The sequence below is a fragment of the Eptesicus fuscus genome, chromosome 6, assembly GCF_027574615.1.
Source record: "Eptesicus fuscus isolate TK198812 chromosome 6, DD_ASM_mEF_20220401, whole genome shotgun sequence".
Taxonomy (NCBI): Eukaryota; Metazoa; Chordata; class Mammalia; order Chiroptera; family Vespertilionidae; genus Eptesicus; species Eptesicus fuscus.
In genome coordinates, this window is record NC_072478.1 from 77805071 (window position 1) to 77821348 (window position 16278).

General features: G+C 41.5%; 1 pseudogene; it reads left to right on the forward strand.

The window, feature by feature from the left end:
* Positions 1–16166: 16166 nt before the first annotated feature.
* Positions 16167–16278, forward strand: LOC114233465 (U6atac minor spliceosomal RNA; annotated as a pseudogene).

Consider the following 16278-nt stretch of genomic DNA (forward strand, 5'->3'; position numbering starts at 1 on the left):
TAAGGTCAATTAGCATGTTACTCTTTTAGTAGCTAGATAATCAAAGGAAGAGGCATAAAGAGGGTTACATGAAATTAATTAGTGATAGAATAGGGAGGCAGGAGAAAGCAAAGTGGGAAAATCAGATTCAATAATGAGTAAAATGAAGAGATGAATACTTCTTTTACATTGGTAGGTATAGGATAGTGAACAATTAACATTTGTAGCACATAGAGATGGTATGGGGGTAGAGAGGAGGAAGGAGATAACAATGAAGGATTCCTTGGCCTCTTGCTCTGGTGTGGAGGTTGTGGACTGAGGGGTCTAGAGGAGGACAGTACTCTGACATTTCAAAAGTAAGTTGTCAGGTATGTTACCTTAGATGCAAAAAGATAACAGACAGGTTCAGTTAAGGTAAAGATTGACCTTAGTCAAGGAAGATACCAGCCTGGGGCATGACTACCTTCCATGACTCACTTTTAGTTAAGAAAATTTTTAAATATATATTTTTATTAATTTCAGAGGAAGGGAGAGGGAGAGAGAGATAAAAATATCAATGTTGAGAGAGAATCATTGATGGACTGCCTCCTGCATGCCCCCTACTGGCAACCAAGTCTGCAACCCAGGCATGCGCCCTGACCTGGAATCGAACCGTGACCTCCTGGTTCATAGATGGACATGCAACCATTGAGCCACACTGGCCAGGCTCAGCCAAGTAATCTTGATTCTCAGCCCCATCAGTTGGGACCTCAGTCATCAAGGTCCTCCTGTGCTAGGGGCTTGAGTGTGGGGGCAAGAGTATGAACTTGACAGAACACTCTTCTTTCTCTGCTCTCACCCATGGAGAAGTTACATACTCTAAAATTCCAATTTTATTTCTCTTTGAGGACTACTAAGCACCACAGCTCTAATGTTTCACTGGCCATTTCTACTCGAGTGACAGAGTTTTCTCTTCTGACTTCTCTGTTTCCATCAGTGGTCTAATGAACCTTTCAGCAACTAAGGCTCACTTCTAAGTCATGCCTAATTCCTCCCTCTGCTCAACTTTTCATATTTAGTCATTTTTCTTTGATTTGTCCTCCATATCCTCCTCTCCATTATGTTTGCCTCCACTCTGGACTGACTATTGTAACTTGAACCTGATTTTCCCACTAACTCAATAGCTGGTATTTTGCCTCTCAACTCTGCACCTAACATAGTCTTACCATATTTATCTGACTAATACTAGTATACCACATACATTCAATTTAGCATGACCGGATTTAAAAACAAAAAAACTGCCCTGGCCAGTGTAGCTCAGTTGGTTGGAGTGTCATCACATACACTGAAAAGTGTCAGGTTTGATTCCCAGTCAGGGCACATGCCCAGAGTGTGGGTTTAATCCCTGGTCGGGGCATATAGGGCAGAGGGGAGTCAATGTTTCTTTTTCACATTGATGCTTCTCTCTTTCTCCGCCTTCCTCTCTCTCAAATCAATAATTTAATCCAGTGCATCAAAAGGTCACAGGTTTGATTCCCAGTCAGGGCACATACCCAGGTTACAGGTTCTATCCCAAGTTGGGGTGCATACGGAAAGCAGCTGATCAATGTTTCTCTTACAAAGTTTCCTTCTCCCTTCCTCTCTCCCTAAAATCAATAGAAATATTTAAAACAAACAAATAAACATATCCTTGGGTGAGGATTAAAAAAAAACACAAAAAAACTTGCAATGTCCTAGAGAATAAAATCCTAATTCTTTGGGCAAACATTTTAAGTGTCCTAAACGTAGCACTACCCTACTGTAAACATTAACAAATTTTGTTCTATGAATATATTCTCATAAAAATTCAGACAATTTAGAACCAAAAAGTGAATAATCATCTTCATTCCATTCTTCCCCCAGCCCACTATTCTTCCCAGAGGTAACTGCTCCTAACTTGCTTTGCAGAGTTTATCCCTTGCTTCCTCAGCTCCAGACAAACTAGGTTATGACAGTTCCTTGCATGCACCTTTCCCATGCAACTTCTGTATCCCAGTTGAGACCATTTCCCTTCTTGAAATATATTTGCTCTACCTACTGCCCCTCCAAATCCAAACACTTCCTCCTTCAGGTCTATCTGCTGCTTGATATTGCCTGCCTTTTGTTTGATAGAATATAAATATCACTGCCTTTATATCTAGGCATTGTGTATTTTTATGTCTCAATAATAGGGCAGCCGAAACCGGTTTGGCTCAGTGGATAGAGCGTTGGCCTGCGGACTCAAGGGTCCCAGGTTCGATTCTGGTCAAGGGCATGTACCTTGGTTGCGGGCACATCCCCAGTAGGGGGTGTGCAAGAGGCAGCTGATCGATGTTTCTCTCTCATCGATGTTTCTAATTCTCTATCCCTCTCCCTTCCTCTCTGTAAAAAATCAATAAAATATATTAAAAAAAAACAATAGGGCTGACAAGTCTCCTCCTTGGAAGTATGACTATGTTATCCCTCTTGGTGCCTCTGCAAGCCTCTTACAACACTCTGCATGTGGTGGGTGATTAGTGCTCTCCTGACATTAAACCATCTTGCCCAAAGGTGGTGTTAAGTGTACAAGTCATGAAATCTCAGAGAAGGAGGAGACCTTAGAAATTACCTACAATTTCTCACCTTACAGGAGACAAAAACAATTTGCCCAAGGTCATTTGGCTAGTTTAAAGGTTAAGTTGAGGATAGATCTCAGGTCTCCTAATTCCAAGTTCAAACAATCTCTAGGTCCTCTGCTTTTTTTTGGGGGGGGGGGGGGGGGGCTCAATACAATGCGCTCTCTCTCTCTCTCTCTCTCTCTCTCTCTCTCTCTCTGTTATTCCTCACCAAAGAATATTTTTTCCCATTGATTTTTTTTTTACAAGTAGAGAGTGGAAGGGAGGGAGGGACAGGGGGAGAGGGAAGGAGAAGAGAGAGAAAGAGAAACATTGATGTGAGAGAGACACATAAATTGGTTGCCTCCTGCATGCACTCTGACCAGGCCAGGGATCAAATCTGAAACCCAGGTATGTGCTCTTGACTGAGAATTGGAACCTGCGACTCTTCGGTGTGTGGGCCAAAACTCTAGCCACTGAACCATACCAGTTAGGGCTTCATGCTACTTTTAGGATCAACCACTTGGGCAGTAACTCAGGCAGATGCCTGATGGGAGAAGGCTTGGATGTGCTATATTAAAAAGAAAAAGGGAAAGAGAAGAATATATGAGGCTCCCAAACATTCCATTACCATTTAAGCCGAAGGCAACAGAAAAAGTCAGCCCATCCCACAATACTACTCTTCACTGCATGTATTCTTTCCTCCCTTAATTGGTATTCATCTTAACTTGGCTTCACCTGACTAAAAATGTTGTATGTGGGGGGGGGGGGGGAGGGAGGGGGGAGAGAGGGGAAGGTTGTGGGCACAAAGTCAGAGTCACCTTGACTTCTGATATCTCTGGAAACCTAGTGCTCTTTCTATTACTTCATAGTTTATGCCTGTTGTCCCAAGTGTAATTGTAATTGTGCCCCCTTCCACTCCAAAAAGTTGATAATAATCATGTGGTCCCCCTATTTATAACCTACTTCATACATCTATTCATTTAATAAATCTTTATTGAGACCCTATTCAATAAATAGGCACAGGCATATATATGCATGCATAGATAGCTCTAATGCAAGGGGTGAGGAAGTACATGACGTAGAAAAGGTCTCTGAGGTTATTATACAATGAACAAGTAAAAAAATACAAATTATTACAGACTGAGATAAGTGTCCTGACGAAATAAGTGGGATTCTTATAATGGGCAGCAACATCTTTAGAAAAGTGGTCAGAGAAGGCTCTCTGTGAAGTTGACATTTAAGCTGATACACAAAGGATGAACAAACCAGTTATAAGAGCTGCAAGAAAGCATATTCCAGAGAAGAGCTTGGAAAATTCCAGGAAATGATCAAAGTCTGATGCCACTGGAGCATGGTTTGCATGTGATGGCATGAGATGAACTTAGAAAAGGAAGAAGGGGCCAGATTATGCAAGATCCAGTAGGTCAGAGTAAAAAGTCAGAATTTTGTTGCAGAGAAATGGGAAGAAATTAAAAGATTTTAAGCAGAGTGGTGATAGGATCCTATTTATTTGTAAGAAAAGTCATATTGGCTGTTTATGGAAAATGGACTGGAGAGAGGCAAGAGTGGAGACCTAAAGACAAGGATGCAATTGTATTAGGCCAGGCAAAAGCTGATGGTGGCTTGGACTAAACTTAGAGACAGTAAATAGAGAGAAGAGGACAGATGAATAGTATGTATAAAAGAAATGGAATCAATAAAATATGTAGATACTTGTATGTAGTGGGTAGGAGAGGGATCTAGGATGACTTCCAGTTTTCTAGCTTTAGTAACTGAGTGACAGGTGGTACCATTTATGGACATAGGCAAAATGAGAGAGGACCAGGGTAGGAATAATGTAAAGATGGGAAACAAGAGTTCTATCTTAAACATGTTAATTTTGAAATTTTTCTGAGACATGCAAGTGGAGATATCAAGTAGACATTTGGTTATTAAGTTTTGGAAAGCTGGATAACAAATTAGAGAAGAAATTTGAGATGGAGATGCAAATTGAGGAATCACCAATATAGAGATTGTTTCTGAAGCCCTGGGAGTAAATGAGATTTCCTAAGAGTAGGAAGTAGAAGGAAGAGGGCACAGATCCAAGTCTTAAGAAACACCACACCTCTCTCATTAATACCCACAAGTGCCCAATGATGAAGCTGAGCAACTGAACCTCATTTTATTCTGGGAACAGATAGGTACAGACTTCTGGCAGGTAAGGAAATAGATAAGCTAACCTTTGTGGGGACCTTCATCACTCTATTCATTCAATGAATGCTTTCTATGGGTCAGGGACTATGCTAGATGCCTGCTGGGGACATAAAGATGAAGGACATAGTCCCAGTCCCTCTCAATCAAGGAGGAAAGCACACCTGTGCTCAAGTGGTATGATGAACATTCTAATGGAAGTATACAGGGGCAGGGGTAACACAGGGATCAAAGCAACCATTGTGTCTGGCCCAGAAATGAAGCAAAGCTCATCCAGGTAGTGAGAGGAGCTGAACATTACAAGTGTGCTCTGAAGCCAGAGTGGCTCCTCTCCATACACACTCCTGTTTATTTGTTTCTGTTTTGTTTAAAAACAAATCTTGTGCTTCCTAGAATAAATGTAAAATCATGACAGGTTAGTGGGGTTAAAAAACGAAGGCTTTGGTTCACAGACCATTGACAATAGAGAACTGCCCTTTCCAATGAGCCTGAATCAGAGGTGGGGTGAGAATGTGGGTTAGAGGAAAACATGGGAGAGTGGTTTATTGCTGTTCACACAAAAAAAGCAATAAAATACTTTGCTCTGAGCTGCATAAGGGTCATAATGGTATGATAAGCTATCATTTAACATGAGGAGGAAATTGAAGTTTCATTTCCTTGCTTTTGTGGCACCCCTTGAATTGGGTTGATGACACTATTCAGTCAGTCAGCATGAGGCCTGCCTTACCAATTTTGTTTTGCAAAACAAAGCCAGTCACGGTCAAACTCAGTTGGTCAATTCCATAGATTAACAGGAGAGCAAGACAGCTGGGATAGCTCTGGCTGGGGAACGATGGGGTTAATCCTAGGCCAGCTTGGCAGGGAGCTTCATAAGATTTTTTGGGCCCCTGGCACTACCCCCCTCCTTGTCAGCCTGATTTCTTTAGACCCAGAGTATGGTGTGATACAAAAATCTGGCCAGAATCTATAGAAACACAAACTTGAAAGAATAGATTTTCTTTAGAAAATAACAATAATACAAAATTTCCCTTAAATCCTGGGCTCCAATAGGTATACCTGCACAATTCACAAACTAAAGAAAACAGTGAGGATGATAATAATGTTAAAGCTCTACTGAATAACCCAGCCAGTGTGGCTCAGTGGTTGAGCATTGACCCATGCCCATGCACCAAGAGGTCACTGGTTGGATTCCTGGTCAAGGCACATGACTGGGTTGTGGGCTTGATCCCCAGTACGGGGTATGCAGGAGGCAACTGGTCAATGTTGATGTTTCTCTCTCAATGTTTCTATCTCCCTCTCCCTTTCTAAAATCAATAAAACATTAAAAAAAAAACAACACAACACAAAATTCTACTGAATAGCCAGGCATTTTTTGTTGCCTCTGTGGCTAAGACATTAGAAAATAATTACTGATTCTCTTAGAGGATGATCCAAGGCCATTCTGATTCCTCTCCATGTCTAGAAGTTTCTGAAAAACTGAGGCCACTTTAGAATAGATCACAGTCTAGAGCTCTTCACAGTTCCCATTAGATAAGAAAATTTCATTTTTCTCTCTTTCTGAATTCTTATGTTTCTTTTTTTAAAAAAAGTATACTTTTATTGATTTCAGAGAGGAAGGGAGAGGGAGAGAAATAGAAACATTAATGATGAGAGAGAATCATTGATTGGTGCTTCTGCATGCGCCCTACTGGGGATCAAGCCCACAACTGGGGTATGTGCCCTGCCTGGGAATCTAATTGTAACCTCCTGGTTCAGAGGTCACCTCTCAATCACTGAGCCACACAGGCTGTACTGAATTCTTATGTTTCTGATGAAAAACCAATTCTGCAAGTAACACATAAGGACTATCAGAGGGCCAAGAAAATCTGCACATGCAATGAGGTTGCCTGAACAATAATGAGGTTCATGTTCCAAAAGGAGGTTAAGTTAAGGTTTACTTTTAGTTCCCTAAAGGTTGTCTTATATTTTCCTTAAAGGAGTTATTTCTGCATCTTCTGTGACTATTGATCCAATTTAAGTTTCAGGTAATCAAGGCAATTCAGTTTTGTGGGGAAAGTGATGGTGATTTTATCACAGATTTTGTATAATGCCATCCAATTTACTTTCTGAGCTTCAATCTCTCTATTATTAAAAAAAAAAGTGGATTGGATTAGATTGTTTTGATACCATTATAATAATTTGGTTAGTATTTAACAAGAAAGGAGTAAAGGGAAGACTAGATAATATAGGCATGCCATTTATACAACTTTGCAAATTTAACACTCTCCAAGTCTGTTCCCCACTAATCAATGGGGAAAGGGACTGGACAAAGGCAGTTTGGACACATACCCAGTAAGGTCTGAGTAACGTGGGAAGGTGCTTACTTGTCAGTCACACCTGGGAACAGGTAATTGGCCAGAATAGGCATGGCCACTGCAAGGGCAAGAAACCTGAATATTTAAACTTCTGAACAAAGGGAGTTTGTCCCTTTCCTGCCTTCCTGCTTGCCTGCACTCCTGTGATTCCTGTTGCAGGGGCACGCTCCCCTGCACCCACGTGGCTCACTGCCATGTGGGACCCACACAAAGGAGTGATGGTATTTAATTAACCCGATGCTGAACTGGACCCAACTGCAACATGGAACGGAAGCTCTGGACACTGGCCCTCCTTTTGGCTGCACTGGAAACCCAGCTGCACCTTTTTCAGCACTGGGTTAAGGAACATGGGACTTTACAACCCAAGGAATATAACTCCACATCAATAAAAACCATTAAGGGGGAAACCAAGATGGCGGCATAGGTAAACACCTGAACTTGCTGCCTCACACAACCACTTCAAAACTACAACTAAAAGGCAAAATGGACATTATCCAGAACCACAAGAAGGCTGACTGAGTGGAAATTCTACAACTAGAAGGAAAGAGAAAAGCACACTGAGACTCACAGGAGCTGCAGAAGTAAAGTGCAGAGGTACGGAGGCGCACGCGCGTAGAGGGCTGGCAACTGAGTACACAGCTGTCTTTTTCAAGTGGGAGGGAGACACAAGCTCCCGACTGCTCTGAACTCCAGTTCCAGGCGAGACTCTGGGAACCTAGACTCATACGGGGAGAACCTGGACTGTCCGGCAGCGGGCGGAACTTGAGGGCGGCTTTCTCTCAGAGGTGCTTGCAGCGATTACCGAGGGACACTGAGACCCAGGGGCCTCTTAGGGCAGGGCTGATGGGAAGCCATTGCTGTTTGCTCTGCCCTGAGACCTCGCCCCACCCAAGAAGTGCGCAGAGGCTTTTGCATATGAATGGCCTGGTCCTTTGACATCTAAAATTACCTAACAAACTGAAGCTGAGTTAGAGAGACCCAGAACATCCAAAAGAAGGCCCAAGGCCCCACAGCAGCTTGCATTGCTTCACAGCTGGGCCTCATCTGGGCACCTCCAAAACCCAAACAAAGAAGAGGAATCTGCAGATCTCTCCGTAGCTCCTGCTGCGTGGCCTCAGGCAGAGGCTAAATTAGCACATCCTTAGAGATCCAAGAGCCAGTGTACCCAGTGGTCTGAGTGGGACCATCCAGATTACAACTCTTCAGATCCATAAGGGACACACTCAGGGGCAGAGTCAGTGAGCACCAAAGCTCCACTGAAGCAAGTCTTGCCTCATAAGGGTGTCTCCAGCACAGAAGTTCTCCCATCATAGACACAGCTGATTCTCACAGCCAATTGGCCTGGAGGTCAATTCCTCCCAGTGATACCAACAACAATCAAGGCTTAACTACAACAAGACTGTGCACACAGCCCACAAAGGGGTGCACCAAGAGTGTCCACCTCAGGTAACTGGGAAGGCTGAGCCACTGGGCCCTATAGGACACCTAGCACACAAAGCCACTCTATCAACTCAGGGAAGCAGCCAAAATGCGGAGACAAAGAAACAGGTCACAAATGAAAGAAATGGAGGAAAGCAAACAACTAGATATAGAGTTCAAAACCATGGTTATAAGGTTTTTCAAGAATTTCATGGAAAAGGTCAATAAATTTAGCAAAACCCTCGAGGATATGAAAAAGGACCAACTAGAAATTAAGCATACACTGACTGAAATGAAAAATAATATACAGAGATCCAACAGCAGACTAGAGGATCGCAAGAAGCAAGTCAAATATTTGAAATACAAAGAAGCAAAAAACACCCAACCGGAAAAGAAAAAAGAATCCAAAAATATGAAGATAGTGTAATGAGCCTCTGGGACAACTTCAAGTGTACCAACATCTGAATTATGGGGGTGCCAGAAGAAGAGAGAGAGCAAGATATTGAAAACCTATTTGAAGAAATAATGACAGAAAACTTCTCCCACCTGGTGAAAGAAATAGACTTACAAGTCCAGGAAGCACAGAGAACCCCAAACAAAAGGAATCCAAAAAGGACCACACCAAGACACATCATAATTAAAATGCCAAGAGCAAAAGACAAAGAGAGAATATTAAAAGCACCAAGAGAAAAACAGTTAGTTACCTACAAGGGAGCACCCATACGATTGTCAGCTGATTTCTCAACAGAAACTATGCAGCCCTGATGGGAGTGGCAAGAAATATTCAAAGTGATGAATAGCAAGAACCTACAACCAAGATAACTCTACCCAGCAAAGCTATCATTCAGAATTGAAGGTCAGATATAAAGCTACGCAGATAAGAAAAAGCTAAAGGAGTTCATCACCACCAAACCAGTATTATATGAAATGCTGAAAGGTATTCTTTAAGAAGAGGAAGAAGAAGAAAAAGGTAAAGATAAAATTATGAACAAAAATACATATCTATCAACAAGTGAATCTAAAAATCAAGTGAATAAAAAATCTGATGAACAGAATAAACTGGTGAATATAATAGAATCAGGGGAATAGAAAGGGAGTGGACTGACAATTCTCGGAGGGAAAGGGCTGTGGGGGGTGCGGGAAGAGACTGGACAAAAATCGTACACCGATGGATGAGGACAGTGGGTGGAGGGTAAGGGCAGAGGGTGGGGTGGGAACGGGGTGGAGGGGAGCTATGGGGGGGTAAAAAGAGGAACAACTGTAATAATCTGAACAATAAAGATTTATTTTTTTAAAAAAACATTCATTCTCCTGTGGGAATCTTAGAAACTTCATTTTCTAAAGATATTGTAAGAACCCCACTCAACAATGGAGAAGTTTGATGCTCTGAAAACAGTATTATATATTTACAATTTCTTTTTTTCAAAATTTAAAATTCTATTCTGAGCCTCTAAGTTTCTCTATCCTGACAGTTCTGGTCTTCAAATGATGCCCCATGACAATTGCCATATAGAATAAGTTAGAACTATTTTTGGTTTCTAGAAATGTATAGTCTGTAAAATAGCAATAGTCAGATGTTCCTCATGTACATATAGTCTTACTATTAGGTTTCACTAATTTGAACTTTGTTCTGAAAGAAGCTTATTTGTGTATTATATTTTTAAAGGGTTTACTATTGTATTAACAAACTAGAGGCCCAGTGCATGAAAAGTCATGCACTGGAGCAAGGGTCCCTCAGCCCAGCCTTCCCCCTCTCACAGTCTGGGAGCCCTCAGGGGCGGGAGGCAACCTGGCTATCAGGGAAAGGTGATGCCCCATACACCTCTGCTGCTGCCACTGCCGGCAGCGCAAGCCTCGGCTGGCCCTGGTTACCTGAGCCTTGGGCGGCCCTGGGCGGCTAGGGGGCTGAGGGGACTGGGGGACTCTGGAGGCAGGCACACAGAGTGGCCGCGTGCCTGCCGCCCGGCAGGGCTGAGGGGACAGAGTGCCGCCATCTTGTGGCTGTGGGCGCAACCATCTTTGCGACAGTGTGAGGGTCAATTAGCATATTCCCTCTTTATTAGATAGGATAAGACTGCAGGTTGAGGTTTTAACTACTTCTGAAGGGGCTCCTGGCATAGTGAGTAGCATTCTGGATGTGACCCAGCCATTAGATTGATGTGTAACCTTGGGCAGGTCTCAGCTAGCCTGAGCCTCATTTTCTCCAAGTATAAATAAAGGGGTTGAATTAAGTGGTTTAAAATTAATTGGTAAAGCCTTTTTTTTTTTTTAAAGCAGTTGGGCAAGAGCAAGTAGTGGTTAAGAATAATTAAAGGCATTAATGCCTTTAATAATATGGAGAATGAAAGGGATTTGGAAGAGCTTTCTAGTGATGAAGGAAGAGAACCTGTGATTATTAGCAACAAAAAACAATAGCATAAACTGAGTAAAGCTCTGAGTTTCATTCCCTTAATTTATACACAATAAATCCATGAAGTAAATAAACTTGATTTGTACACAAAACTTAGTTGACCTTATGAGGAAAATGATAAGTTTCTCAAGTCTGTGAAAAAGCACCATGAAATAATGGAAAGGCTTTAGAGCCGAATATAATTAGTTCAAAACCCTGATGCTAGCCCTGGCTGGTGTTGCTCGGTGGTTAGAGTGTCGGCCTGGGCACTGAAGTGTTGCGGGTTTGATCCCTGGCCCTAGTTCAGGGTGCATGCAGGAGACTGATCAATGTGTATTTCTAGCATCAATGTTTCTCCCTCTCCCTCCCTCCCTTCTACTCTCCGTAAAAGAAAAAAGCAAGGGAAAAAAATATCAATTTTTTAACAAAACAAAACAAACAAAAAACCCCTGCTCTAATAATTCCTAGATATAACCTCAAGATTGTTTTGACAATTAAGTAAGATAACAGGTGAAAATGCTGTTTCCAAAGACCATTTCACCATATTGTCTACTACATTATGTTAAAGGAGTATGTTATTAAGTGCCAAAGAAGTCAGAAATTAAGCATGAAGTCATAGCCAATTTGGCTCAGTGGATGGAGCATCTGTCTGTGGACTGTAGGGTCCCGGGTTTGATTCTGGTCAAGGGCACATGCCCGGGTTTCAGACTCGATCCCCAGTAGGGGGCATGCAGGAGGCAGCTGATCCATGATTCTTTCTTATCATTGATATTTCTGTCCCTCTTTCTCCCTCTCCCTTCTTCTCTGAAATCAATAAAAATATTTTTAAATATTTAAAAAAGAAATTAAGCATGAGGAGTTCATAGGCACAAGAGATAGACATGTAGTAGAGCAAAAACACAAAAAATTATCTTCTAGGCTAGGGATAGTACAAGCATTAAAGAGTAGGAAAGTCTTCCAGTGTTTGTGATGTGGGGAGAAGGGGTAAGGAAAGAGCGTGTACAGAGGTAGAAATGAGCAAGGTGAACATAGACCACTCTAGCTACAGCAGTATCCATGAAAGCAGGTTCTGGGGAGGTAAGGTTGGAAAGATAAGCACTGGCCAGTCAGTCTGTGGGAGCCCTGAAAGCCAGGCTAACAAATATAAAATATTTTTTCACCATATTAAGTATACACTAGATACTCAGTAAGTATTTGTTGATTGTCACAAAGTAGAGAGAATTAACTTCAAACCTAGCTACCAAATGGAAGTAGGAAATCTGTTTTCGATGTGGGCATTGTACTTCCAGTTCAAGTTCCCTGGCCAATCAGAACAGGAAGAAAGCATGATAGCATACTATTTTTAACTCCTCTACTCTGCAATGTGTTCTATAATTTCAAAATGTTTATAGCAGCTTATGTGGAGGTCAGGAATACCAAACTCACCTGAAACTAATATAATATTGTGTGTCAACTATACTTAATTAAAAATTGAGTTAGTACAGTTTATCCTATGTAATAAAAGGCTAATATGCAAATCGACCAAACAGCAGAATGGCCAGTCGCTATGATGTGCACTGACCATCAGGGGGCAGATGCTCAATGCAGGAGCTGCTCCCTGGTGGTCAATGTGCTCCCACAGGGGGAGCGCTGCTCAGCCAGAAGCTGGGCTCACTGCCTGCGAGCACAGCAGCGGTGGCAGGAACCTCTCCTGCCTCTGCGTCAGTTGGACATCCCCCAAGGGCTCCTGGACTGCAAGAGGGCGCAGGCCGGGCTGAGGAACACCTACTCCCCCACCCCAAGTTCACGAATTTCATGCACTGGGCCTCTATTGGTTAATAAATGCAAACGAAAATGTAATGGTCTTAGAAAAAAGATAAAGGGAAATGATCAAGAAGAGGGCAGAAAAAAAGATGACGAGACTTTCAAAATAATAGAGCTGTAAAGAGGAAGAAAAGCATTATGAAAAGATGCAAGGGCATGGAATCCAGTTAAAAGGCCAGCTCAGATGGCTTAGGAGAGCCCAGGGTCAAGCCTCAGAGACAGGTAACTATCTCTGGAGCCAAGAGAGGGCAGGTGGGGGCACCCTGACCCTTAGGAAGGTATTAAAAAAAAAAAAAAGGGTTTGGCATCCTACATACAATGATGTGGCCAGGTTGGGGCTTACTATATTAGCAACAGAAAGAGGGAAATAACAATGTGATTTCACCAATAGGATAATGCCCTAACAATATTACATTTTTACTTAATGTATTATATTGTTTCTCACTACAAAGATCAAAGTGATTTCAAATCTTACATTTCCTCAAACATCCCTGAGAGGCAGGGAAGGAACTCATAATGGTTGGCCATTTTTAAAAAATATATTTTTATTGATTTCAGAAAGGAAGGGAGAGGGAGAGAGAGATAGAAACATCAATAATGCGAGAGAATCATTGATTGGCTGCCTCCTGCCCCCCACTAACTGGGGATTGAGCCTGCAACCCAGGCATGTGCCCTTGACTGGAATCGAACCCTGGGACCCTTCAGTCCACAGTCCGACGCTCTATCCACTGAGCCAAACCAGCTAGGGCTAGTTGGCCATTTATGTGTTGAACTTGTATCTCTGAAAGGTGCAAACAAGTTAAATTAGACTAAAACTTGAGAGTCCTATTAAATATAATATTTTACTTTAATGGTACTTTGAAAGAATGAAGCTTTAAAGTAAAAAATTTCATGTGGGATGTTTAGTCTATAGCCAGTCATCAGATGGCTAGAAGTTTGGCATGACCAATTCTTCACAGTCCATTTGCTAAGAGACACATTCTAAAAACAAGCACCGCTGAAAAGGATGTCCTTGTTTCCAAAGCTTCAACCTCATTGTAGGCTGATTGTTTTATATTGGTCCTTGTCTAACCATTTTATGGGGCAAGAGGCTCTAAACCACATATATATGTTAAAGACTCCTTGAAATGTTCTCACATTGGCCAGGACCAGAAACACTAGGTAAAGTCTAGAGAGGTTGTCATTCTAGCCCCAACATAAAGGCCACCCAGAAGGATCAGGATCTTACAATCCTGATTAAGATTTATTAGCCCTTGAGATGCTTATTCTTATACAATAGCTTAACTCTCTCCAACCCACAATTTAAATAAAAATTGTGCCAGATCCTAGTCGAAGAGTTGAGAGTGCTAATTAAGTAAGCTCAGTAGATCTGCTCCAAAATAAAAGAGTTGAACATTGAAAGAGATCCACATTAATGATAAACAGTTTAAAGAAGGATTTAGAAATTGTAGTTTAGGTCGACACATTATTAGTAGTTTGTGTCTTTCAAGGGCTTTGTCTAATCAAATTTGTCATAGATATCCACATAAAGTTGTTCATAATATTCCCTTATTGTATATCATTACAAACTTTACAGATTTTAATATCTGTAAAGTTTGTAATGATTTGACAATATTGGGTTGAATGAGCAGAATTGATTTGAGGGGATAAAAAGGGAGTGGAGAATTGGAGGCTGCTTTAATAGATCATATTCAACCGTAATTTTCCAAGGAGCACTCCCCCCATCTCAGCCAAGAAATGCAGATGAGGCAAGTAAAAACAAAGGTGTGGGGGAGTTTATGATTCTAGTGATGAGGTTGTTGGTCTGATTAGCTGCCCATTTGTCTGCAAGCTGCTTTCTCCTCCCATTCCGTGCTCCCTGTCATCACAATGCAGCCTGCTGTCCAGGAAGCCTGAGGAAGGGGCTCCCTCTGGAGCTGATGGCAGTGGCACTTCGGAAAGTGCTGGCAGGGGGTGGGCTATAAAAAAACAATTTGGCCTAGGAACAAAAGACATCAATCACAGCAGTGTCATCAACTCTATTTGGATGAGGGAGAGTACTTTCTGGCCAGGGAAGCAGGAAAGGAACAGACAACATAATTTTACTTAGTCACCTCCCCTTTCCAAAGGACTAAAAAGTCTACTTAATTTAATAGGAAAGCTATACACGACTACTCCACAAAGATCTTTTTCTTTAATCATGTGCTTTGGTGAGGTGGGAGAAAGCTACCTCATTTGCAGCCTCTATGTGAAATTGCCAGAAATCACTGGACCCTAACTTTAGTTAGTAAACTTCTCTGTAAGCCTGGGAGTTTCTGAGATTTAATTAACTTTTGGAAAGTAATTATGGATCTCAAATGAAAGGTGCAAAATTAGTATAAGGAATGTTATCAGTGAAAGGACTAACAAAAATAACCCAAGAGAAGCACCTGGGGTCACAGAAATAGCAAAAAAGAATAGAGCCATCTCTGAATCAAAAATCAAAGCTTAATCGAAATAGTTTTTATAGTTAACTGCATAAGAGAAATTACAATATTTCGGAGCTGGGAAAGTACTTCTCAAAAGTATCTGTGACTTTCTAATGAAGCTAATGCTTAAACCAGGGCAGATAGGCTGTTGCCCTGGGTTCTCTTTTTCAAGCATGATTCTACTCTTCAAATCCCCCAAACAGAAGCTGAGGCAGGTATGCCCAGGTTAGACACATATTCCTTATTTCTTGGCTAAGTATAAGACTGGCAAGTGGCCTGGGAAGAGGGGGGCTTCACCTCAGATCTAAACTTCTAAAGAAGTAAAGAAAAATCTAAACTCTGCTGATAGAGAGCTTCATGCTTGCTTGCTTGCTTCTGTGAGTTCTTTGAATACTGGAGAAAGGAACTAAATGAAGTGATATATCTGGATTAACTAGTATATAACACTCAGAGTGAAAGGAATGCACGAAATCACCAGCATTTAATGATGACAAATGTGTGTACAGTATAGCTTATGTCAGAAAGCAGTCATCTCCCCTTTCTAGGTACCTGGGAAGTAAATAAGAAGGCAGTTATCTCATTTTCCTATTCATCCTATGCTACACTTTCCAGTTCTGGCCCATGAAATGATGACCTCAAATGTGTCCAAAATTAAATAATCCTATGTCTAACTATATTATTTTTTCATTTGCATGTATTTTTGTCTATTCTATCTCCAAAATATATCTCAAATTAGTCTTCTTTCTCTATTTTCCCCTCCTTTAAAAAAACAAAACACACAAATGGCAGAGATAACTTTCAGTATGGAATTTTTCTGCTATATACAATGCTACCTTTCCCCCCCCCCCCCATGATAGGAGGCTATTGTGGCGAAAATGACCTCTTGAAGCTGTCACACAGAAATCCCATTGTAAAAACTATTTGCTTTATCCTATATGTTCTTGGCCATTGCTCAAAATATGGCAATCTATTATTTATCTTTAAGATTTTAGTGTTATATTAAAGGATAGAAAGTTAGTACTCTCTAACAAGCATGGCCCTCGGGCCTGACAACGTACATACTGTTAAGGAATTGCACTCTTGATAGCTGACCATGGTCTTTT